This window comes from Triticum urartu, chromosome 5A, assembly GCF_056163025.1.
Source record: "Triticum urartu cultivar PI428250 chromosome 5A, HENAU_Tu73, whole genome shotgun sequence".
Lineage (NCBI taxonomy): Eukaryota > Viridiplantae > Streptophyta > Magnoliopsida > Poales > Poaceae > Triticum > Triticum urartu.
The window spans coordinates 71,539,752-71,559,669 of record NC_141877.1 but is presented as its reverse complement, the minus strand read 5'-3'; the positions used below and the strand labels follow the sequence as shown (position 1 = coordinate 71,559,669).

At 47.5% G+C, this 19,918-nt stretch overlaps 31 non-coding genes and 9 pseudogenes across 31 annotated transcripts; all 40 read left to right on the top strand.

The window, feature by feature from the left end:
* The first annotated feature begins 58 nt into the window (after positions 1 to 58).
* LOC147968409 (5S ribosomal RNA) lies at positions 59 to 177 on the top strand (annotated as a pseudogene).
* A 364-nt stretch (positions 178 to 541) lies between these two features.
* LOC147968408 (5S ribosomal RNA) lies at positions 542 to 660 on the top strand (annotated as a pseudogene).
* A 365-nt stretch (positions 661 to 1,025) lies between these two features.
* Positions 1,026 to 1,144, top strand: LOC147968407 (5S ribosomal RNA). The gene has a single exon (XR_015606216.1). It is a non-coding gene; the product is annotated as a 5S ribosomal RNA (ribosomal RNA).
* Positions 1,145 to 1,508: 364 nt separating this feature from the next.
* LOC147968406 (5S ribosomal RNA) lies at positions 1,509 to 1,650 on the top strand (annotated as a pseudogene).
* Positions 1,651 to 2,014: 364 nt separating this feature from the next.
* Positions 2,015 to 2,133, top strand: LOC147968405 (5S ribosomal RNA; annotated as a pseudogene).
* Positions 2,134 to 2,497: 364 nt separating this feature from the next.
* LOC147968404 (5S ribosomal RNA) lies at positions 2,498 to 2,616 on the top strand. The gene has a single exon (XR_015606784.1). It is a non-coding gene; the product is annotated as a 5S ribosomal RNA (ribosomal RNA).
* A 364-nt stretch (positions 2,617 to 2,980) lies between these two features.
* On the top strand, positions 2,981 to 3,099 carry LOC147968403 (5S ribosomal RNA). Its single transcript, XR_015605985.1, has one exon. It is a non-coding gene; the product is annotated as a 5S ribosomal RNA (ribosomal RNA).
* Positions 3,100 to 3,493: 394 nt separating this feature from the next.
* Positions 3,494 to 3,612, top strand: LOC147968402 (5S ribosomal RNA). The gene has a single exon (XR_015606081.1). It is a non-coding gene; the product is annotated as a 5S ribosomal RNA (ribosomal RNA).
* Positions 3,613 to 3,976: 364 nt separating this feature from the next.
* On the top strand, positions 3,977 to 4,095 carry LOC147968401 (5S ribosomal RNA; annotated as a pseudogene).
* A 364-nt stretch (positions 4,096 to 4,459) lies between these two features.
* LOC147968400 (5S ribosomal RNA) lies at positions 4,460 to 4,578 on the top strand. The gene has a single exon (XR_015606782.1). It is a non-coding gene; the product is annotated as a 5S ribosomal RNA (ribosomal RNA).
* Positions 4,579 to 4,942: 364 nt separating this feature from the next.
* LOC147968399 (5S ribosomal RNA) lies at positions 4,943 to 5,061 on the top strand. Its single transcript, XR_015605984.1, has one exon. It is a non-coding gene; the product is annotated as a 5S ribosomal RNA (ribosomal RNA).
* A 394-nt stretch (positions 5,062 to 5,455) lies between these two features.
* Positions 5,456 to 5,574, top strand: LOC147968398 (5S ribosomal RNA). Its single transcript, XR_015606080.1, has one exon. It is a non-coding gene; the product is annotated as a 5S ribosomal RNA (ribosomal RNA).
* Positions 5,575 to 5,938: 364 nt separating this feature from the next.
* On the top strand, positions 5,939 to 6,057 carry LOC147968397 (5S ribosomal RNA). Its single transcript, XR_015606775.1, has one exon. It is a non-coding gene; the product is annotated as a 5S ribosomal RNA (ribosomal RNA).
* A 364-nt stretch (positions 6,058 to 6,421) lies between these two features.
* Positions 6,422 to 6,540, top strand: LOC147968396 (5S ribosomal RNA; annotated as a pseudogene).
* Positions 6,541 to 6,904: 364 nt separating this feature from the next.
* On the top strand, positions 6,905 to 7,023 carry LOC147968395 (5S ribosomal RNA). Its single transcript, XR_015606336.1, has one exon. It is a non-coding gene; the product is annotated as a 5S ribosomal RNA (ribosomal RNA).
* A 363-nt stretch (positions 7,024 to 7,386) lies between these two features.
* On the top strand, positions 7,387 to 7,505 carry LOC147968394 (5S ribosomal RNA). The gene has a single exon (XR_015605781.1). It is a non-coding gene; the product is annotated as a 5S ribosomal RNA (ribosomal RNA).
* Positions 7,506 to 7,868: 363 nt separating this feature from the next.
* LOC147968393 (5S ribosomal RNA) lies at positions 7,869 to 7,987 on the top strand (annotated as a pseudogene).
* A 364-nt stretch (positions 7,988 to 8,351) lies between these two features.
* LOC147968392 (5S ribosomal RNA) lies at positions 8,352 to 8,470 on the top strand. The gene has a single exon (XR_015606335.1). It is a non-coding gene; the product is annotated as a 5S ribosomal RNA (ribosomal RNA).
* Positions 8,471 to 8,834: 364 nt separating this feature from the next.
* On the top strand, positions 8,835 to 8,953 carry LOC147968391 (5S ribosomal RNA). Its single transcript, XR_015606324.1, has one exon. It is a non-coding gene; the product is annotated as a 5S ribosomal RNA (ribosomal RNA).
* A 364-nt stretch (positions 8,954 to 9,317) lies between these two features.
* LOC147968390 (5S ribosomal RNA) lies at positions 9,318 to 9,436 on the top strand. The gene has a single exon (XR_015606773.1). It is a non-coding gene; the product is annotated as a 5S ribosomal RNA (ribosomal RNA).
* Positions 9,437 to 9,800: 364 nt separating this feature from the next.
* Positions 9,801 to 9,919, top strand: LOC147968389 (5S ribosomal RNA). Its single transcript, XR_015606744.1, has one exon. It is a non-coding gene; the product is annotated as a 5S ribosomal RNA (ribosomal RNA).
* Positions 9,920 to 10,283: 364 nt separating this feature from the next.
* On the top strand, positions 10,284 to 10,402 carry LOC147968388 (5S ribosomal RNA). Its single transcript, XR_015606323.1, has one exon. It is a non-coding gene; the product is annotated as a 5S ribosomal RNA (ribosomal RNA).
* A 364-nt stretch (positions 10,403 to 10,766) lies between these two features.
* Positions 10,767 to 10,885, top strand: LOC147968387 (5S ribosomal RNA). Its single transcript, XR_015606772.1, has one exon. It is a non-coding gene; the product is annotated as a 5S ribosomal RNA (ribosomal RNA).
* Positions 10,886 to 11,249: 364 nt separating this feature from the next.
* Positions 11,250 to 11,368, top strand: LOC147968386 (5S ribosomal RNA). Its single transcript, XR_015606387.1, has one exon. It is a non-coding gene; the product is annotated as a 5S ribosomal RNA (ribosomal RNA).
* Positions 11,369 to 11,731: 363 nt separating this feature from the next.
* LOC147968385 (5S ribosomal RNA) lies at positions 11,732 to 11,850 on the top strand. The gene has a single exon (XR_015605780.1). It is a non-coding gene; the product is annotated as a 5S ribosomal RNA (ribosomal RNA).
* A 362-nt stretch (positions 11,851 to 12,212) lies between these two features.
* Positions 12,213 to 12,331, top strand: LOC147968384 (5S ribosomal RNA). The gene has a single exon (XR_015606781.1). It is a non-coding gene; the product is annotated as a 5S ribosomal RNA (ribosomal RNA).
* Positions 12,332 to 12,695: 364 nt separating this feature from the next.
* LOC147968383 (5S ribosomal RNA) lies at positions 12,696 to 12,814 on the top strand. Its single transcript, XR_015606602.1, has one exon. It is a non-coding gene; the product is annotated as a 5S ribosomal RNA (ribosomal RNA).
* Positions 12,815 to 13,178: 364 nt separating this feature from the next.
* On the top strand, positions 13,179 to 13,297 carry LOC147968382 (5S ribosomal RNA). Its single transcript, XR_015606513.1, has one exon. It is a non-coding gene; the product is annotated as a 5S ribosomal RNA (ribosomal RNA).
* Positions 13,298 to 13,660: 363 nt separating this feature from the next.
* On the top strand, positions 13,661 to 13,779 carry LOC147968381 (5S ribosomal RNA). The gene has a single exon (XR_015605895.1). It is a non-coding gene; the product is annotated as a 5S ribosomal RNA (ribosomal RNA).
* Positions 13,780 to 14,143: 364 nt separating this feature from the next.
* On the top strand, positions 14,144 to 14,262 carry LOC147968380 (5S ribosomal RNA). Its single transcript, XR_015606766.1, has one exon. It is a non-coding gene; the product is annotated as a 5S ribosomal RNA (ribosomal RNA).
* Positions 14,263 to 14,626: 364 nt separating this feature from the next.
* LOC147968379 (5S ribosomal RNA) lies at positions 14,627 to 14,745 on the top strand. Its single transcript, XR_015605883.1, has one exon. It is a non-coding gene; the product is annotated as a 5S ribosomal RNA (ribosomal RNA).
* Positions 14,746 to 15,109: 364 nt separating this feature from the next.
* LOC147968378 (5S ribosomal RNA) lies at positions 15,110 to 15,228 on the top strand. Its single transcript, XR_015606489.1, has one exon. It is a non-coding gene; the product is annotated as a 5S ribosomal RNA (ribosomal RNA).
* Positions 15,229 to 15,591: 363 nt separating this feature from the next.
* Positions 15,592 to 15,710, top strand: LOC147968377 (5S ribosomal RNA; annotated as a pseudogene).
* Positions 15,711 to 16,073: 363 nt separating this feature from the next.
* Positions 16,074 to 16,192, top strand: LOC147968376 (5S ribosomal RNA). The gene has a single exon (XR_015606551.1). It is a non-coding gene; the product is annotated as a 5S ribosomal RNA (ribosomal RNA).
* Positions 16,193 to 16,788: 596 nt separating this feature from the next.
* LOC147968375 (5S ribosomal RNA) lies at positions 16,789 to 16,907 on the top strand. Its single transcript, XR_015605872.1, has one exon. It is a non-coding gene; the product is annotated as a 5S ribosomal RNA (ribosomal RNA).
* A 364-nt stretch (positions 16,908 to 17,271) lies between these two features.
* Positions 17,272 to 17,390, top strand: LOC147968374 (5S ribosomal RNA). Its single transcript, XR_015606559.1, has one exon. It is a non-coding gene; the product is annotated as a 5S ribosomal RNA (ribosomal RNA).
* A 229-nt stretch (positions 17,391 to 17,619) lies between these two features.
* Positions 17,620 to 17,738, top strand: LOC147968373 (5S ribosomal RNA; annotated as a pseudogene).
* Positions 17,739 to 18,526: 788 nt separating this feature from the next.
* LOC147968372 (5S ribosomal RNA) lies at positions 18,527 to 18,645 on the top strand. Its single transcript, XR_015606596.1, has one exon. It is a non-coding gene; the product is annotated as a 5S ribosomal RNA (ribosomal RNA).
* Positions 18,646 to 19,009: 364 nt separating this feature from the next.
* LOC147968371 (5S ribosomal RNA) lies at positions 19,010 to 19,128 on the top strand. Its single transcript, XR_015606759.1, has one exon. It is a non-coding gene; the product is annotated as a 5S ribosomal RNA (ribosomal RNA).
* Positions 19,129 to 19,725: 597 nt separating this feature from the next.
* Positions 19,726 to 19,844, top strand: LOC147968370 (5S ribosomal RNA). Its single transcript, XR_015606139.1, has one exon. It is a non-coding gene; the product is annotated as a 5S ribosomal RNA (ribosomal RNA).
* The last annotated feature ends 74 nt before the right edge of the window (positions 19,845 to 19,918 follow it).

Here is a 19,918-nt window from a genome sequence, read left to right as displayed (position 1 = left end):
TATTTGTAGCGGACGTGGGAGTGGGAAGCATAAGGGATGAAGCCGGGGGTAACATGTTGGATACGATCATACCAGCACTAAAGCATCCGATCCCATCAGAATTCCGAAATTGAGCGTGCTTGGGCGAGAGTAGTACTAGGATGGGTGACCTCCTGGGAAGTCCTCGTGTTGCATTCCCTTTTTAATTATTTTTGTACGTACGTGAAGAACAGAACGGACGTGCGTGATACATGTTAAGCCTGTCATCATATTTTTGACATTTGCGATATGTTTTAGCTCGGAGCTCGTTAGTCACGCGTCTAGGGAGAGTTGGGGAGCGAAAAGCGCGTTCTGAAAGGGGTGTAAAATACGTTTTGCTGCGGTATAGAGGGAGGGGTGGAAATCGTGGTAAACTCGTCTTCGTAGTTGAGCGAGAGAGTAAGTAGTATAGGGCATTATACATTAGTAGGCGACGGTTGTAATGGTAGTAAGAATGTATAGCCATCTTTGTAGAGGACGTGGGAGTGGGAAGCATAAGGGATGAAGCCGGGGGTAACATGTCGGATGCGATCATACCAGCACTAAAGCACCGCATCCTATCAGAACTCCGAAGTTAAGCGTGCTTGGGCGAGAGTAGTACTACGATGGGTGACCTCCTGGGGAGTCCTCGTGTTGCATTCCCTTTTGAATTATTTTTGTACGTACGTGAGGAACAGAACGCACGTGCGTGATATATATTAAGCCTGTCATCATATTTTTTTACATTTGCGATATGTTTTAGCTCGGAGCTCATTAGTCACGCGTCTAGGGAGAGTTGGGGCGCGAAAAACGCGTTCTGAAAGGGGTGTAAAATACGTGTTGCTGCGGTATATAGGGAGGGGTGGAAATCGTGGTAAACTCGTCTTCGTAGTTGAGCGAGAGAATAAGTAGTATAGGGCATTATCCATTAGTAGACGACGGTTGTAATGGTAGTAAGAATGTATAGCCGTCTTTGTAGCGGACGTGGGAGTGGGAAGCATAAGGGATGAAGCCGGGGGTAACATGTCAGATGCAATCATACCAGCACTAAAGCACCGGATCCCATCAGAACTCCGAAGTTAAGCGTGCTTGGGCGAGAGTAGTACTAGGATGGGTGACCTCCTGGGAAGTCCTCGTGTTGCATTCCCTTTTTAATTATTTTTGTACGTACGTGAGGAATAGAACGCACGTGCGTGATATATATTAAGCATGTCATCATATTTTTGACATTTGCGATATGTTTTAGCTCGGAGATCGTTAGTCACGCGTCTAGGGAGAGTTGGGGCGCGAAAAGCGCGTTCTGAAAGGGGTGTAAAATACGTGTTGCTGCGGTATAGAGGGAGGGGTGGAAATCGTGGTAAACTCGCCTTCGTAGTTGAGCGAGAGAGTAAGTAGTATAGGTCATTATCCATTAGTAGGCGACGGTTGTAATGGTAGTAAGAATGTATAGCCGTCTTTGTAGCGGACGTGGGAGTGGGAAGCTTAAGGGATGAAGCCGGGGGTAACATGTCGGATGCGATCATACCAGCACTAAAGCACCGGATCCCGTTTGAACTCCGAAGTTAAGCGTGCTTGGGCGACGAAGTTAAGCGTGCTTGGGCGAGAGTAGTATTAGGATGGGTGACCTCCTGGGAAGTCCTCGTGTTGCATTCCCTTTTAAATTATTTTTGTACGTACGTGAGGAACAGAACGCACGTGCGTGATATATATTAAGCCTGTCATCATATTTTTGACATTTGCGATATGTTTTAGCTCGGAGCTCGTTAGTCACGCGTCTAGGGAGAGTTGGGGAGCGAAAAGCGCGTTCTGAAAGGGGTGTAAAATACGTTTTGCTGCGGTATAGAGGGAGGGGTAAAAATCGTGGTAAACTCGTCTTCGTAGTTGAGCGAGAGAGTAAGTAGTATAGGGCATTATACATTAGTAGGCGACGGTTGTAATGGTAGTAAGAATGTATAGCCGTCTTTGTAGCGGACGTGGGAGTGGGAAGCATAAGGGATGAAGCCGGGGGTAACATGTCGGATGCGATCATACCAGCACTAAAGCACCGCATCGCATCAGAACTCCGAAGTTAAGCGTTCTTGGGCGAGAGTAGTACTAGGATGGGTGACCTCTTGGGAAGTCCTCGTGTTGCATTCCCTTTTTAATTATTTTTGTACGTACGTGAGGAACAGAACGCACGTGCGTGATATATATTAAGCCTGTCATCATATTTTTGACATTTGCGATATGTTTTAGCTCGGAGCTCGTTAGTCACGCGTCTAGGGAGAGTTGGGGCGCGAAAAGCGCGTTCTGAAAGGGGTGTAAAATACATGTTGCTGCGATATATAGGGAGGGGTGGAAATCGTGGTAAACTCGCCTTCGTAGTTGAGCGAGAGAATAAGTAGTATAAGGCATTATCCATTAGTAGGCGACGGTTGTAATGGTAGTAAGAATGTATAGCCGTCTTTGTAGCGGACGTGCGAGTGGGAAGCATAAGGGATGAAGCCGGGGGTAACATGTCGGATGCGATCATACCAGCACTAAAGCACCGCATCCCATCAGAACTCCGAAGTTAAGCGTGCTTGGGCGAGAGTAGTACTAGGATGAGTGACCTCCTGGGAAGTCCTCGTGTTGCATTCCCTTTTTAATTATTTTTGTACGTACGTGAGGAACAGAACGCACGTGCGTGATATATATTAAGCCTGTCATCATATTTTTGACATTTGCGATATGTTTTAGCTCGGAGCTCGTTAGTCACGCGTCTAGGGAGAGTTGGGGCGCGAAAAGCGCGTTCTGAAAGGGGTGTAAAATACGTGTTGCTGCGGTATAGAGGGAGGGGTGGAAATCGTGGTAAACTCGTCTTCGTAGTTGAGCGAGAGAGTAAGTAGTATAGGGCATTATCCATTAGTAGGCGACGGTTGTAATGGTAGTAAGAATGTATAGCCGTCTTTGTAGCGGACGTGGGAGTGGGAAGCATAAGGGATGAAGCCGGGGGTAACATGTCGGATGCGATCATACCAGCACTAAAGCACCGGATCCCATCAGAACTCCGAAGTTAAGCGTGCTTGGGCGAGAGTAGTACTAGGATGGGTGACCTGTTGGGAAGTCCTCGTGTTGCATTCCCTTTTTAATTATTTTTGTACGTACGTGAGGAACAGAACGCACGTGCGTGATATATATTAAGCCTGTCATCATATTTTTGACATTTGCGATATGTTTTAGCTCGGAGCTCATTAGTCACGCGTCTAGGGAGAGTTGGGGCGCGAGTCACGCGTCTAGGGAGAGTTGGGGCGCGAAAAGCGCGTTCTGAAAGGGGTGTAAAATACGTGTTGCTGCGGTATAGAGGGAGGGGTGGAAATCGTGGTAAACTCGTCTTCGTAGTTGAGCGAGAGAGTAAGTAGTATAGGGCATTATCCATTAGTAGGCGACGGTTGTAATGGTAGTAAGAATGTATAGCCGTCTTTGTAGCGGACGTGGGAGTGGGAAGCATAAGGGATGAAGCCGGGGGTAACATGTCGGATGCGATCATACCAGCACTAAAGCACCGGATCCCATCAGAACTTCGAAGTTAAGCGTGCTTGGGCGAGAGTAGTACTAGGATGGGTGACCTCCTGGGAAGTCCTCGTGTTGCATTCCCTTTTTAATTATTTTTGTACGTACGTGAGGAACAGAACGCACGTGCGTGATATATATTAAGCCTGTCATCATATTTTTTACATTTGCGATATGTTTTAGCTCGGAGCTCGTTAGTCACGCGTCTAGGGAGAGTTGGGGAGCGAAAAGCGCGTTCTGAAAGGGGTGTAAAATACGTTTTGCTGCGGTATAGAGGGAGGGGTGGAAATCGTGGTAAACTCGTCTTCGTAGTTGAGCGAGAGAGTAAGTAGTATAGGGCATTATACATTAGTAGGCGACGGTTGTAATGGTAGTAAGAATGTATAGCCGTCTTTGTAGCGGACGTGGGAGTGGGAAGCATAAGGGATGAAGCCGGGGGTAACATGTCGGATGCGATCATACCAGCACTAAAGCACCGCATCGCATCAGAACTCCGAAGTTAAGCGTTCTTGGGCGAGAGTAGTACTAGGATGGGTGACCTCTTGGGAAGTCCTCGTGTTGCATTCCCTTTTTAATTATTTTTGTACGTACGTGAGGAACAGAACGCACGTGCGTGATATATATTAAGCCTGTCATCATATTTTTGACATTTGCGATATGTTTTAGCTCGGAGCTCGTTAGTCACGCGTCTAGGGAGAGTTGGGGCGCGAAAAGCGCGTTCTGAAAGGGGTGTAAAATACATGTTGCTGCGATATATAGGGAGGGGTGGAAATCGTGGTAAACTCGCCTTCGTAGTTGAGCGAGAGAATAAGTAGTATAAGGCATTATCCATTAGTAGGCGACGGTTGTAATGGTAGTAAGAATGTATAGCCGTCTTTGTAGCGGACGTGCGAGTGGGAAGCATAAGGGATGAAGCCGGGGGTAACATGTCGGATGCGATCATACCAGCACTAAAGCACCGCATCCCATCAGAACTCCGAAGTTAAGCGTGCTTGGGCGAGAGTAGTACTAGGATGAGTGACCTCCTGGGAAGTCCTCGTGTTGCATTCCCTTTTTAATTATTTTTGTACGTACGTGAGGAACAGAACGCACGTGCGTGATATATATTAAGCCTGTCATCATATTTTTGACATTTGCGATATGTTTTAGCTCGGAGCTCGTTAGTCACGCGTCTAGGGAGAGTTGGGGCGCGAAAAGCGCGTTCTGAAAGGGGTGTAAAATACGTGTTGCTGCGGTATAGAGGGAGGGGTGGAAATCGTGGTAAACTCGTCTTCGTAGTTGAGCGAGAGAGTAAGTAGTATAGGGCATTATCCATTAGTAGGCGACGGTTGTAATGGTAGTAAGAATGTATAGCCGTCTTTGTAGCGGACGTGGGAGTGGGAAGCATAAGGGATGAAGCCGGGGGTAACATGTCGGATGCGATCATACCAGCACTAAAGCACCGGATCCCATCAGAACTCCGAAGTTAAGCGTGCTTGGGCGAGAGTAGTACTAGGATGGGTGACCTGTTGGGAAGTCCTCGTGTTGCATTCCCTTTTTAATTATTTTTGTACGTACGTGAGGAACAGAACGCACGTGCGTGATATATATTAAGCCTGTCATCATATTTTTGACATTTGCGATATGTTTTAGCTCGGAGCTCATTAGTCACGCGTCTAGGGAGAGTTGGGGCGCGAGTCACGCGTCTAGGGAGAGTTGGGGCGCGAAAAGCGCGTTCTGAAAGGGGTGTAAAATACGTGTTGCTGCGGTATAGAGGGAGGGGTGGAAATCGTGGTAAACTCGTCTTCGTAGTTGAGCGAGAGAGTAAGTAGTATAGGGCATTATCCATTAGTAGGCGACGGTTGTAATGGTAGTAAGAATGTATAGCCGTCTTTGTAGCGGACGTGGGAGTGGGAAGCATAAGGGATGAAGCCGGGGGTAACATGTCGGATGCGATCATACCAGCACTAAAGCACCGGATCCCATCAGAACTTCGAAGTTAAGCGTGCTTGGGCGAGAGTAGTACTAGGATGGGTGACCTCCTGGGAAGTCCTCGTGTTGCATTCCCTTTTTAATTATTTTTGTACGTACGTGAGGAACAGAACGCACGTGCGTGATATATATTAAGCCTGTCATCATATTTTTTACATTTGCGATATGTTTTAGCTCGGAGCTCGTTAGTCACGCGTCTAGGGAGAGTTGGGGAGCGAAAAGCGCGTTCTGAAAGGGGTGTAAAATACGTTTTGCTGCGGTATAGAGGGAGGGGTGGAAATCGTGGTAAACTCGTCTTCGTAGTTGAGCGAGAGAGTAAGTAGTATAGGGCATTATACATTAGTAGGCGACGGTTGTAATGGTAGTAAGAATGTATAGCCGTCTTTGTAGCGGACGTGGGAGTGGGAAGCATAAGGGATGAAGCCGGGGGTAACATGTCGGATGCGATCATACCAGCACTAAAGCACCGCATCCCATCAGAACTCCGAAGTTAAGCGTGCTTGGGCGAGAGTAGTACTACGATGGGTGACCTCCTGGGGAGTCCTCGTGTTGCATTCCCTTTTTAATTATTTTTGTACGTACGTGAGGAACAGAACGCACGTGCGTGATATATATTAAGCCTGTCATCATATTTTTTACATTTGCGATATGTTTTAGCTCGGAGCTCGTTAGTCACGCGTCTAGGGAGAGTTGGGGCGCGAAAAGCGCGTTCTGAAAGGGGTGTAAAATACGTGTTGCTGCGGTATATAGGGAGGGGTGGAAATCGTGGTAAACTCGTCTTCGTAGTTGAGCGAGAGAATAAGTAGTATAGGGCATTATCCATTAGTAGGCGACGGTTGTAATGGTAGTAAGAATGTATAGCCGTCTTTGTAGCGGACGTGCGAGTGGGAAGCATAAGGGATGAAGCCGGGGGTAACATGTCGGATGCGATCATACCAGCACTAAAGCACCGCATCCCATCAGAGTTCCGAAGTTAAGCGTGCTTGGGCGAGAGTAGTACTAGGATGAGTGACCTCCTGGGAAGTCCTCGTGTTGCATTCCCTTTTTAACTATTTTTGTACGTACGTGAGGAACAGAACGCACGTGCGTGATATATATTAAGCCTGTCATCATATTTTTGACATTTGCGATATGTTTTAGCTCGGAGCTCGTTAGTCACGCGTCTAGGGAGAGTTGGGGCGCGAAAAGCGCGTTCTGAAAGGGGTGTAAAATACGTGTTGCTGCGGTATAGAGGGAGGGGTGGAAATCGTGGTAAACTCGTCTTCGTAGTTGAGCGAGAGAGTAAGTAGTATAGGGCATTATCCATTAGTAGGCGACGGTTGTAATGGTAGTAAGAATGTATAGCCGTCTTTGTAGCGGACGTGGGAGTGGGAAGCATAAGGGATGAAGCCGGGGGTAACATGTCGGATGCGATCATACCAGCACTAAAGCACCGGATCCCATCAGAACTCCGAAGTTAAGCTTGCTTGGGCGAGAGTAGTACTAGGATGGGTGACCTCTTGGGAAGTCCTCGTGTTGCATTCCCTTTTTAATTATTTTTGTACGTACGTGAGGAACAGAACGCACGTGCGTGATATATATTAAGCCTGTCATCATATTTTTGACATTTGCGATATGTTTTAGCTCGGAGCTCATTAGTCACGCGTCTAGGGAGAGTTGGGGCGCGAAAAGCGCGTTCTGAAAGGGTGTAAAATACGTGTTGCTGCGGTATAGAGGGAGGGGTGGAAATCGTGGTAAACTCGTCTTCGTAGTTGAGCGAGAGAGTAAGTAGTATAGGGCATTATCCATTAGTAGGTGACGGTTGTAATGGTAGTAAGAATGTATAGCCGTCTTTGTAGCGGACGTGGGAGTGGGAAGCTTGAGGGATGAAGCCGGGGGTAACATGTCGGATGCGATCATACCAGCACTAAAGCACCGGATCCCGTCAGAACTCCGAAGTTAAGCGTGCTTGGGCGAGAGTAGTACTAGGATGGGTGACCTCCTGGGAAGTCCTCGTGTTGCATTCCCTTTTAAATTATTTTTGTACGTACGTGAGGAACAGAACGCACGTGCGTGATATATATTAAGCCTGTCATCATATTTTTGACATTTGCGATATGTTTTAGCTCGGAGCTCATTAGTCACGCGTCTAGGGAGAGTTGGGGCGCGAAAAGCGTGTTGTGAAAGGGTGTAAAATACGTGTTGCTGCGATATAGAGGGAGGGGTGGAAATCGTGGTAAACTCGTCTTCGTAGTTGAGCGAGAGAGTAAGTAGTATAGGGCATTATCCATTAGTAGGCGACGGTTGTAATGGTAGTAAGAATGTATAGCCGTCTTTGTAGCGGACGTGCGAGTGGGAAGCATAAGGGATGAAGCCGGGGGTAACATGTCGGATGCGATCATACCAGCACTAAAGCACCGCATCCCATCAGAACTCCAAAGTTAAGCGTGCTTGGGCGAGAGTAGTACTAGGATGAGTGACCACCTGGGAAGTCCTCGTGTTGCATTCCCTTTTTAATTATTTTTGTACGTACGTGAGGAACAGAACGCACGTGCGTGATATATATTAAGCCTGTCATCATATTTTTGACATTTGCGATATGTTTTAGCTCGGAGCTCGTTAGTCACGCGTCTAGGGAGAGTTGGGGCGCGAAAAGCGCGTTCTGAAAGGGGTGTAAAATACGTGTTGCTGCGGTATAGAGGGAGGGGTGGAAATCGTGGTAAACTCGTCTTCGTAGTTGAGCGAGAGAGTAAGTAGTATAGGGCATTATCCATTAGTAGGCGACGGTTGTAATGGTAGTAAGAATGTATAGCCGTCTTTGTAGCGGACGTGGGAGTGGGAAGCATAAGGGATGAAGCCGGGGGTAACATGTCGGATGCGATCATACCAGCACTAAAGCACCGGATCCCATCAGAACTCCGAAGTTAAGCTTGCTTGGGCGAGAGTAGTACTAGGATGGGTGACCTCTTGGGAAGTCCTCGTGTTGCATTCCCTTTTTAATTATTTTTGTACGTACGTGAGGAACAGAACGCACGTGCGTGATATATATTAAGCCTGTCATCATATTTTTGACATTTGCGATATGTTTTAGCTCGGAGCTCATTAGTCACGCGTCTAGGGAGAGTTGGGGCGCGAAAAGCGCGTTCTGAAAGGGGTGTAAAATACGTGTTGCTGCGGTATAGAGGGAGGGGTGGAAATCGTGGTAAACTCGTCTTCGTAGTTGAGCGAGAGAGTAAGTAGTATAGGGCATTATCCATTAGTAGGCGACGGTTGTAATGGTAGTAAGAATGTATAGCCGTCTTTGTAGCGGACGTGGGAGTGGGAAGCTTAAGGGATGAAGCCGGGGGTAACATGTCGGATGCGATCATACCAGCACTAAAGCACCGGATCCCGTTTGAACTCCGAAGTTAAGCGTGCTTGGGCGAGAGTAGTATTAGGATGGGTGACCTCCTGGGAAGTCCTCGTGTTGCATTCCCTTTTAAATTATTTTTGTACGTACGTGAGGAACAGAACGCACGTGCGTGATATATATTAAGCCTGTCATCATATTTTTGACATTTGCGATATGTTTTAGCTCGGAGCTCGTTAGTCACGCGTCTAGGGAGAGTTGGGGAGCGAAAAGCGCGTTCTGAAAGGGGTGTAAAATACGTTTTGCTGCGGTATAGAGGGAGGGGTAAAAATCGTGGTAAACTCGTCTTCGTAGTTGAGCGAGAGAGTAAGTAGTATAGGGCATTATACATTAGTAGGCGACGGTTGTAATGGTAGTAAGAATGTATAGCCGTCTTTGTAGCGGACGTGGGAGTGGGAAGCATAAGGGATGAAGCCGGGGATAACATGTCGGATGCGATCATACCAGCACTAAAGCACCGCATCCCATCAGAACTCCGAAGTTAAGCGTGCTTGGGCGAGAGTAGTACTACGATGGGTGACCTCCTGGGGAGTCCTCGTGTTGCATTCCCTTTTTAATTATTTTTGTGCGTACGTGAGGAACAGAACGCACGTGCGTGATATATATTAAGCCTGTCATCATATTTTTTACATTTGCGATATGTTTTAGCTCGGAGCTCGTTAGTCACGCGTCTAGGGAGAGTTGGGGCGCGAAAAGCGCGTTCTGAAAGGGGTGTAAAATACGTGTTGCTGCGGTATATAGGGAGGGGTGGAAATCGTGGTAAACTCGTCTTCGTAGTTGAGCGAGAGAATAAGTAGTATAGGGCATTATCCATTAGTAGGCGACGGTTGTAATGGTATTAAGAATGTATAGCCGTCTTTGTAGCGGACGTGGGAGTGAAAAGCATAAGGGATGAAGCCGGGGGTAACATCTCGGATGCGATCATACCAGCACTAAAGCACCGGATCCTATCAGAACTCCGAAGTTAAGCGTGCTTGGGCGAGAGTAGTACTAGGATGGGTGACATCCTGGGAAGTCCCCGTGTTGCATTCCCTTTTTAATTATTTTTGTACGTACGTGAGGAACAGAACGCATGTGCGCGATATATATTAAGCCTGTCATCATATTTTTGACATTTGCGATATGTTTTAGCTCGGAGCTCTTTAGTCACGCGTCTAGGGAGAGTTGGGGCGCGAAAAGCGCGTTCTGAAAGGGGTGTAAAATACGTGTTGCTGCGGTATAGAGGGAGGGGTGGAAATCGTGGTAAACTCGTCTTCGTAGTTGAGCGAGAGAGTAAGTAGTATAGGGCATTATCCATTAGTAGGCGACGGTTGTAATGGTAGTAAGAATGTATAGCCGTCTTTGTAGCGGACGTGGGAGTGGGAAGCTTAAGGGATGAAGCCGGGGGTAACATGTCGGATGCGATCATACCAGCACTAAAGCACCGGATCCCGTTTGAACTCCGAAGTTAAGCGTGCTTGGGCGAGAGTAGTATTAGGATGGGTGACCTCCTGGGAAGTCCTCGTGTTGCATTCCCTTTTAAATTATTTTTGTACGTACGTGAGGAACAGAACGCACGTGCGTGATATATATTAAGCCTGTCATCATATTTTTGACATTTGCGATATGTTTTAGCTCGGAGCTCGTTAGTCACGCGTCTAGGGAGAGTTGGGGAGCGAAAAGCGCGTTCTGAAAGGGGTGTAAAATACGTTTTGCTGCGGTATAGAGGGAGGGGTAAAAATCGTGGTAAACTCGTCTTCGTAGTTGAGCGAGAGAGTAAGTACTATAGGGCATTATACATTAGTAGGCGACGGTTGTAATGGTAGTAAGAATGTATAGCCGTCTTTGTAGCGGACGTGGGAGTGGGAAGCATAAGGGATGAAGCCGGGGGTAACATGTCGGATGCGATCATACCAGCACTAAAGCACCGCATCCCATCAGAACTCCGAAGTTAAGCGTGCTTGGGCGAGAGTAGTACTACGATGGGTGACCTCCTGGGGAGTCCTCGTGTTGCATTCCCTTTTTAATTATTTTTGTACGTACGTGAGGAACAGAACGCACGTGCGTGATATATATTAAGCCTGTCATCATATTTTTTACATTTGCGATATGTTTTAGCTCGGAGCTCGTTAGTCACGCGTCTAGGGAGAGTTGGGGCGCGAAAAGCGCGTTCTGAAAGGGGTGTAAAATACGTGTTGCTGCGGTATATAGGGAGGGGTGGAAATCGTGGTAAACTCGTCTTCGTAGTTGAGCGAGAGAATAAGTAGTATAGGGCATTATCCATTAGTAGGCGACGGTTGTAATGGTAGTAAGAATGTATAGCCGTCTTTGTAGCGGACGTGCGAGTGGGAAGCATAAGGGATGAAGCCGGGGGTAACATGTCGGATGCGATCATACCAGCACTAAAGCACCGGATCCCATCAGAACTCCGAAGTTAAGCGTGCTTGGGCGAGAGTAGTACTAGGATGAGTGACCTCCTGGGAAGTCCTCGTGTTGCATTCCCTTTTTAATTATTTTTGTACGTACGTGAGGAACAGAACGCACGTGCGTGATATATATTAAGCCTGTCATCATATTTTTGACATTTGCGATATGTTTTAGCTCGGAGCTCATTAGTCACGCGTCTAGGGAGAGTTGGGGCGCGAAAAGCGCGTTCTGAAAGGGTGTAAAATACGTGTTGCTGCGGTATAGAGGGAGGGGTGGAAATCGTGGTAAACTCGTCTTCGTAGTTGAGCGAGAGAGTAAGTAGTATAGGGCATTATCCATTAGTAGGTGACGGTTGTAATGGTAGTAAGAATGTATAGCCGTCTTTGTAGCGGACGTGGGAGTGGGAAGCTTGAGGGATGAAGCCGGGGGTAACATGTCGGATGCGATCATACCAGCACTAAAGCACCGGATCCCGTCAGAACTCCGAAGTTAAGCGTGCTTGGGCGAGAGTAGTACTAGGATGGGTGACCTCCTGGGAAGTCCTCGTGTTGCATTCCCTTTTAAATTATTTTTGTACGTACGTGAGGAACAGAACGCACGTGCGTGATATATATTAAGCCTGTCATCATATTTTTGACATTTGCGATATGTTTTAGCTCGGAGCTCATTAGTCACGCGTCTAGGGAGAGTTGGGGCGCGAAAAGCGTGTTGTGAAAGGGTGTAAAATACGTGTTGCTGCGGTATAGAGGGAGGGGTGGAAATCGTGGTAAACTCGTCTTCGTAGTTGAGCGAGAGAATAAGTAGTATAGGGCATTATCCATTAGTAGGCGACGGTTGTAATGGTAGTAAGAATGTATAGCCGTCTTTGTAGCGGACGTGCGAGTGGGAAGCATAGGGATGAAGCCGGGGGTAACATGTCGGATGCGATCATACCAGCACTAAAGCACCGCATCCCATCAGAACTCCGAAGTTAAGCGTGCTTGGGCGAGAGTAGTACTAGGATGAGTGACCTCCTGGGAAGTCCTCGTGTTGCATTCCCTTTTTAATTATTTTTGTACGTACGTGAGGAACAGAACGCACGTGCGTGATATATATTAAGCCTGTCATCATATTTTTGACATTTGCGATATGTTTTAGCTCGGAGCTCGTTAGTCACGCGTCTAGGGAGAGTTGGGGCGCGAAAAGCGCGTTCTGAAAGGGGTGTAAAATACGTGTTGCTGCGGTATAGAGGGAGGGGTGGAAATCGTGGTAAACTCGTCTTCGTAGTTGAGCGAGAGAGTAAGTAGTATAGGGCATCATCCATTAGTAGGCGACGGTTGTAATGGTAGTAAGAATGTATAGCCGTCTTTGTAGCAGACGTGGGAGTGGGAAGCATAAGGGATGAAGCCGGGGGTAACATGTCGGATGCGATCATACCAGCACTAAAGCACCGGATCCCATCAGAACTCCGAAGTTAAGCTTGCTTGGGCGAGAGTAGTACTAGGATGGGTGACCTCTTGGGAAGTCCTCGGGTTGCATTCCCTTTTTAATTATTTTTGTACGTACGTGAGGAACAGAACGCACGTGCGTGATATATATTAAGCCTGTCATCATATTTTTGACATTTGCGATATGTTTTAGCTCGGAGCTCATTAGTCACGCGTCTAGGGAGAGTTGGGGCGCGAAAAGCGCGTTCTGAAAAGGGTGTAAAATACGTGTTGCTGCGGTATAGAGGGAGGGGTGGAAATCGTGGTAAACTCGTCTTCGTAGTTGAGCGAGAGAGTAAGTAGTATAGGGCATTATCCATTAGTAGGTGACGGTTGTAATGGTAGTAAGAATGTATAGCCGTCTTTGTAGCGGACGTGGGAGTGGGAAGCTTAAGGGATGAAGCCGGGGGTAACATGTCGGATGCGATCATACCAGCACTAAAGCACCGGATCCCGTCAGAACTCCGAAGTTAAGCGTGCTTGTGCGAGAGTAGTACTAGGATGGGTGACCTCCTGGGAAGTCCTCGTGTTGCATTCCCTTTTAAATTATTTTTGTACGTATGTGAGGAACAGAACGCACGTGCGTGATATATATTAAGCCTGTCATCATATTTTTGACATTTGCGATATGTTTTAGCTCGGAGCTCATTAGTCACGCATCTAGGGAGAGTTGGGGCGCGAAAAGCGTGTTGTGAAAGGGTGTAAAATACGTGTTGCTGCGGTATAGAGGGAGGGGTGGAAATCGTGGTAAACTCGTCTTCGTAGTTGAGCGAGAGAGTAAGTAGTATAGGGCATTATCCATTAGTAGGCGACGGTTGTAATGGTAGTAAGAATGTATAGCCGTCTTTGCAGCGGACGTGGGAGTGGGAAGCATAAGGGATGAAGCCGGGGGTAACATGTCGGATGCGATCATACCAGCACTAAAGCACCGGATCCCATCAGAACTCCGAAGTTAAGCGTGCTTGGGCGAGAGTAGTACTAGGATGGGTGACCTCCTGGGAAGTCCTCGTGTTGCATTCCTTTTTTAATTATTTTTGTACGTACGTGAGGAACAGAACGCACGTGCGTGATATATATTAAGCCTGTCATCATATTTTTGACATTTGCGATATGTTTTAGCTCGGAGCTCGTTAGTCACGCGTCTAGGGAGAGTTGGGGAGCGAAAAGCGCGTTCTGAAAGGGGTGTAAAATACGTTTTGCTGCGGTATAGAGGGAGGGGTGGAAATCGTGGTAAACTCGTCTTCGTAGTTGAGCGAGAGAGTAAGTAGTATAGGGCATTATACATTAGTAGGCGACGGTTGTAATGGTAGTAAGAATGTATAGCCGTCTTTGTAGCGGACGTGGGAGTGGGAAGCATAAGGGATGAAGCCGGGGGTAACATGTCGGATGCGATCATACCAGCACTAAAGCACCGCATCCCATCGGAACTCCGAAGTTAAGCGTGCTTGGGCGAGAGTAGTATTAGGATGGGTGACCTCCTGGGAAGTCCTCGTGTTGCATTCCTTTTTAAATTATTTTTGTACGTACGTGAGGAACAGAACGCACGTGCATGATATATATTAAGCCTGTCATCATATTTTTGACATTTGCGATATGTTTTAGCTCGGAGCTCGTTAGTCACGCGTCTAGGGAGAGTTGGGGCGCGAAAAGCGCGTTCTGAAAGGGGTGTAAAATACGTGTTGCTGCGGTATAGAGGGAGGGGTGGAAATTATGGTAAACTCGCCTTCGTAGTTGAGCGAGAGAGTAAGTAGTATAGGGCATTATCCATTAGTAGACGACGGTTGTAATGGTAGTAAGAATGTATAGCCGTCTTTGTAGCGGACGTGGGAGTGGGAAGCATAAGGGATGAAGCCGGGGGTAACATGTCGGATGCGATCATACCAGCACTAAAGCACCGGATCCCATCAGAACTCCGAAGTTAAGCGTGCTTGGGCGAGAGTAGTACTAGGATGGGTGACCTCCTGGGAAGTCCTCGTGTTGCATTCCCTTTTTAATTATTTTTGTACGTACGTGAGGAACAGAACGCACGTGCGTGATATATATTAAGCCTGTCATCATATTTTTGACATTTGCGATATGTTTTAGCTCGGAGCTCGTTAGTCACGCGTCTAGGGAGAGTTGGGGCGCGAAAAGCGCGTTCTGAAAGGGGTGTAAAATACGTGTTGCTGCGGTATAGAGGGAGGGGTGGAAATCGTGGTAAACTCGCCTTCGTAGTTGAGCGAGAGAGTAAGTAGTATAGGGCATTATCCATTAGTAGGCGACGGTTGTAATGGTAGTAAGAATGTATAGCCGTCTTTGTAGCGGACGTGGGAGTGGGAAGCATAAGGGATGAAGCCGGGGGTAACATGTCGGATGCGATCATACCAGCACTAAAGCACCGGATCCCGTCAGAACTCCGAAGTTAAGCGTGCTTGGGCGAGAGTAGTACTAGGATGGGTGACCTCCTGGGAAGTCCTCTTGTTGCATTCCCTTTTTAATTATTTTTGTACGTACGTGAGGAACAGAACGCACGTGCGTGATATATATTAAGCCTGTCACCATATTTTTGTCATTTGCGATATGTTTTAGCTCGGAGCTCGTTAGTCACGCGTCTAGGGAGAGTTGGGGCGCGAAAAGCGCGTTCTGAAAGGGGTGTAAAATACGTGTTGCTGCGGTATAGAGGGAGGGTGGAAATCGTGGTAAACTCGCCTTCGTAGTTGAGCGAGAGAGTAAGTAGTATAGGGCATTATCCATTAGTAGGCGACGGTTGTAATGGTAGTAAGAATGTATAGCCGTCTTTGTGGCGGACGTGGGAGTGGGAAGCATAAGGGATGAAGCCGGGGGTAACATGTCGGATGCGATCATAGCAGCACTAATGCACCGGATCCCATCAGAACTCCGAAGTTAAGCATGCTTGGGTGAGAGTAGTACTAGGATGGGTGACCTCCTGGAAAGTCCTCGTGTTGCATTCCCTTTTTAATTATTTTTGTACGTACGTGAGGAACAGAACGCACGTGCGTGATATATATTAAGCCTGTCATCATATTTTTGACATTTGCGATATGTTTTAGCTCGGAGCTCATTAGTCACGCGTCGAGGGAGAGTTGGGCGCGAAAAGCGCGTTCTGAAAGGGGTGTAAAATACGTGTTGCTGCGGTATAGAGGGAGGGGTGGAAATCGTGGTAAACTCGTCTTCGTAGTTGAGCGAGAGAGTAAGTAGTATAGGGCATTATCCATTAGTAGGCGACGGTTGTAATGGTAGTAAGAATGTATAGCCGTCTTTGTAGCGGACGTGGGAGTGGGAAGCATAAGGGATGAAGCTGGGGGTAACATGTCGGATGCGATCATACCAGCACTAAAGCACCGGATCCCATCAGAACTCCTTAGTTAAGCGTGCTTGGGCGAGAGTAGTACTAGGATGGGTGACCTCCTGGGAAGTCCTCGTGTTGCATTCCCTTTTTAATTTTTTTTGTACGTCGTGAGGAACAGAACACACGTGCGTGATATATGTTAAGCCTGTCATCATATTTTTGACATTTGCGATATGTTTTAGCTCGGAGCTCATTAGTCACGCGTCTAGGGAGAGTTGAGGCGTGAAAAGCGCGTTCTGAAAGGGGTGTAAAATACGTGTTACTGGGGTATAGAGGGAGGGGTGGAAATCGTGGTAAACTCGTCTTCGTAGTTGAGCGAGAGAGTAAGTAGTATAGGGCATTATCCATTAGTAGGCGACGGTTTTAATGGTAGTAAGAATGTATAGCCGTATTTGTAGCGGACGTGGGAGTGGGAAGCATAAGGGATGAAGCCGGGGGTAACATGTCGGATGCGATCATACCAGCACTAAAGCACCGGATGTAAAATACGTGTTGCTGCGGTATAGAGGGAGGGATGGAAATCGTGGTAAACTCGTCTTCGTAGTTGAGCGAGAGAGTAAGTAGTATAGGGCATTATCCATTAGTAGGCGACGGTTGTAATGGTAGTAAGAATGTATAGCCGTCTTTGTAGCGGACGTGGGAGTGCGAAGCATAAGGGATGAAGCCGGGGGTAACATGTCGGATGCGATCATACCAGCACTAAAGCACCGGATCCCATCAGAACTCCGAAGTTAAGCGTGCTTGGGCGAGAGTAGTACTAGGATGGGTGACCTCCTGGGAAGTCCTCGTGTTGCATTCCCTTTTTAATTATTTTTGTATGTACATGAGGAACAGAACGCACGTGCGTGATATATGTTAAGCCTGCCATCATATTTTTGACATTTGCGATATGTTTTAGCTCGGAGCTCATTAGTCACGCGTCTAGGGAGAGTTGGGGCGTGAAAAGCGCGTTCTGAAAGGGGTGTAAAATACGTGTTGCTGCGGTATAGAGGGAGGGGTGGAAATCGTGGTAAACTCGCCTTCGTAGTTGAGCGAGAGAGTAAGTAGTATAGGGCATTATCCATTAGTAGGCGACGGTTGTAATGGTAGTAAGAATGTATAGCCGTCTTTGTAGCGGACGTGGGAGTGGGAAGCATAAGGGATGAAGCCGGGGGTAACATGTCGGATGCGATCATACCAGCACTAAAGCACCGGATCTCATCAGAACTCCGAAGTTAAGCGTGCTTGGGCGAGAGTAGTACTAGGATGGGTGACCTCCTGGGAAGTCCTCTTGTTGCATTCCCTTTTTAATCATTTTTGTACGTACGTGAGGAACAGAACGCACGTGCGTGATATAGAGGGAGGGGTGGAAATCGTGGTAAACTCGCCTTCGTAGTTGAGCGAGAGAGTAAGTAGTATAGGGCATTATCCATTAGTAGGCGACGGTTGTAATGGTAGTAAGAATGTATAGCCGTCTTTGTAGCGGACGTGGGAGTGGGAAGCATAAGGGATGAAGCCGGGGGTAACATGTTGGATGCGATCGTACCAGCACTAAAGCACCGGATCCCATCAGAACTCCGAAGTTAAGCGTGCTTGGGCGAGAGTAGTACTAGGATAGGTGACCTCCTGGAAAGTCCTCTTGTTGCATTCCCTTTTTAATTATTTTTGTACGTACGTGAGGAACAGAACGCACGTGCGTGATATATATTAAGCCTATCACCATATTTTTGACATTTGCGATATGTTTTAGCTCGGAGCTCGTTAGTCACGCGTCTAGGGAGAGTTGGGGCGCGAAAAGCGCGTTCTGAAAGGGGTGTAAAATACGTGTTGCTGCGGTATAGAGGGAGGGTGGAAATCGTGGTAAACTCGCCTTCATAGTTGAGCGAGAGAGTAAGTAGTATAGGGCATTATCCATTAGTAGGCGACGGTTGTAATGGTAGTAAGAATGTATAGCCGTCTTTGTAGCGGACGTGGGAGTGGGAAGCATAAGGGATGAAGCCGGGGGTAACATGTCGGATGCGATCATACCAGCACTAAAGCACCGGATCCCATCAGAACTCCGAAGTTAAGCGTTCTTGGGTGAGAGTAGTACTAGGATGGGTGAGGAACAGAACGCACGTGCGTGATATATATTAAGCCTGTCACCATATTTTTGACATTTGCGATATGTTTTAGCTCGGAGCTCGTTAGTCACGCGTCTAGGGAGAGTTGGGGCGCGAAAAGCGCGTTCTGAAAGGGGTGTAAAATACGTGTTGCTGCGGTATAGAGGGAGGGTGGAAATCGTGGTAAACTCGCCTTCATAGTTGAGCGAGAGAGTAAGTAGTATAGGGCATTATCCATTAGTAGGCGACGGTTGTAATGGTAGTAAGAATGTATAGCCGTCTTTGTAGCGGACGTGGGAGTGGGAAGCATAAGGGATGAAGCCGGGGGTAACATGTCGGATGCGATCATACCAGCACTAAAGCACCGGATCCCATCAGAACTCCGAAGTTAAGCGTTCTTGGGTGAGAGTAGTACTAGGATGGGTGACCTCCTGGGAAGTCCTCGTGTTGCATTCCCTTTTTAATTATTTTTGTACGTACGTGAGGAACAGAACGCACGTGCGTGATATATATTAAGTCTGTCATCATATTTTTGACATTTGCGATATGTTTTAGCTCGGTGCTCATTAGTCACGCGTCTAGGGAGAGTTGGGGCGCGAAAAGCGCGTTCTGAAAGGGGTGTAAAATACGTGTTGCTGCGGTATAGAGGGAGGGGTGGAAATCGTGGTAAACTCGTCTTCGTAGTTGAGCGAGAGAGTAAGTAGTATAGGGCATTATCCATTAGTAGGCGACGGTTGTAATGGTAGTAAGAATGTATAGCCGTCTTTGTAGCGGACGTGGGAGTGGGAAGCATAAGGGATGAAGCTGGGGGTAACATGTCGGATGCGATCATACCAGCACTAAAGCACCGGATCCCATCAGAACTCCTTAGTTAAGCGTGCTTGGGCGAAAGTAGTACTACGATGGGTGACCTCCTGGGAAGTCCTCGTGTTGCATTCCCTTTTTAATTTTTTTTGTACGTACGTGAGGAACAGAACGCACGTGCGTGATATATGTTAAGCCTGTCATCATATTTTTGACATTTGCGATATGTTTTAGCTCGGAGCTCATTAGTCACGCGTCTAGGGAGAGTTGAGGCATGAAAAGCGCGTTCTGAAAGGGGTGTAAAATACGTGTTACTGCGGTATAGAGGGAGGGGTGGAAATCGTGGTAAACTCGTCTTCGTAGTTGAGCGAGAGAGTAAGTAGTATAGGGCATTATCCATTAGTAGGCGACGGTTTTAATGGTAGTAAGAATGTATAGCCGTCTTTGTAGCGGACGTGGGAGTGGGAAGCATAAGGGATGAAGCCGGGGGTAACATGTCGGATGCGATCATACCAGCACTAAAGCACCGGATGTAAAATACGTGTTGCTGCGGTATAGAGGGAGGGATGGAAATCGTGGTAAACTCGTCTTCGTAGTTGAGCGAGAGAGTAAGTAGTATAGGGCATTATCCATTAGTAGGCGACGGTTGTAATGGTAGTAAGAATGTATAGCCGTCTTTGTAGCGGACGTGGGAGTGCGAAGCATAAGGGATGAAGCCGGGGGTAACATGTCGGAGGCGATCATACCAGCACTAAAGCACCGGATCCCATCAGAACTCCGAAGTTAAGCGTGCTTGGGCGAGAGTAGTACTAGGATGGGTGACCTCCTGGGAAGTCCTCGTGTTGCATTCCCTTTTTAATTATTTTTGTATGTACGTGAGGAACAGAACGCACGTGCGTGATATATGTTAAGCCTGCCATCATAT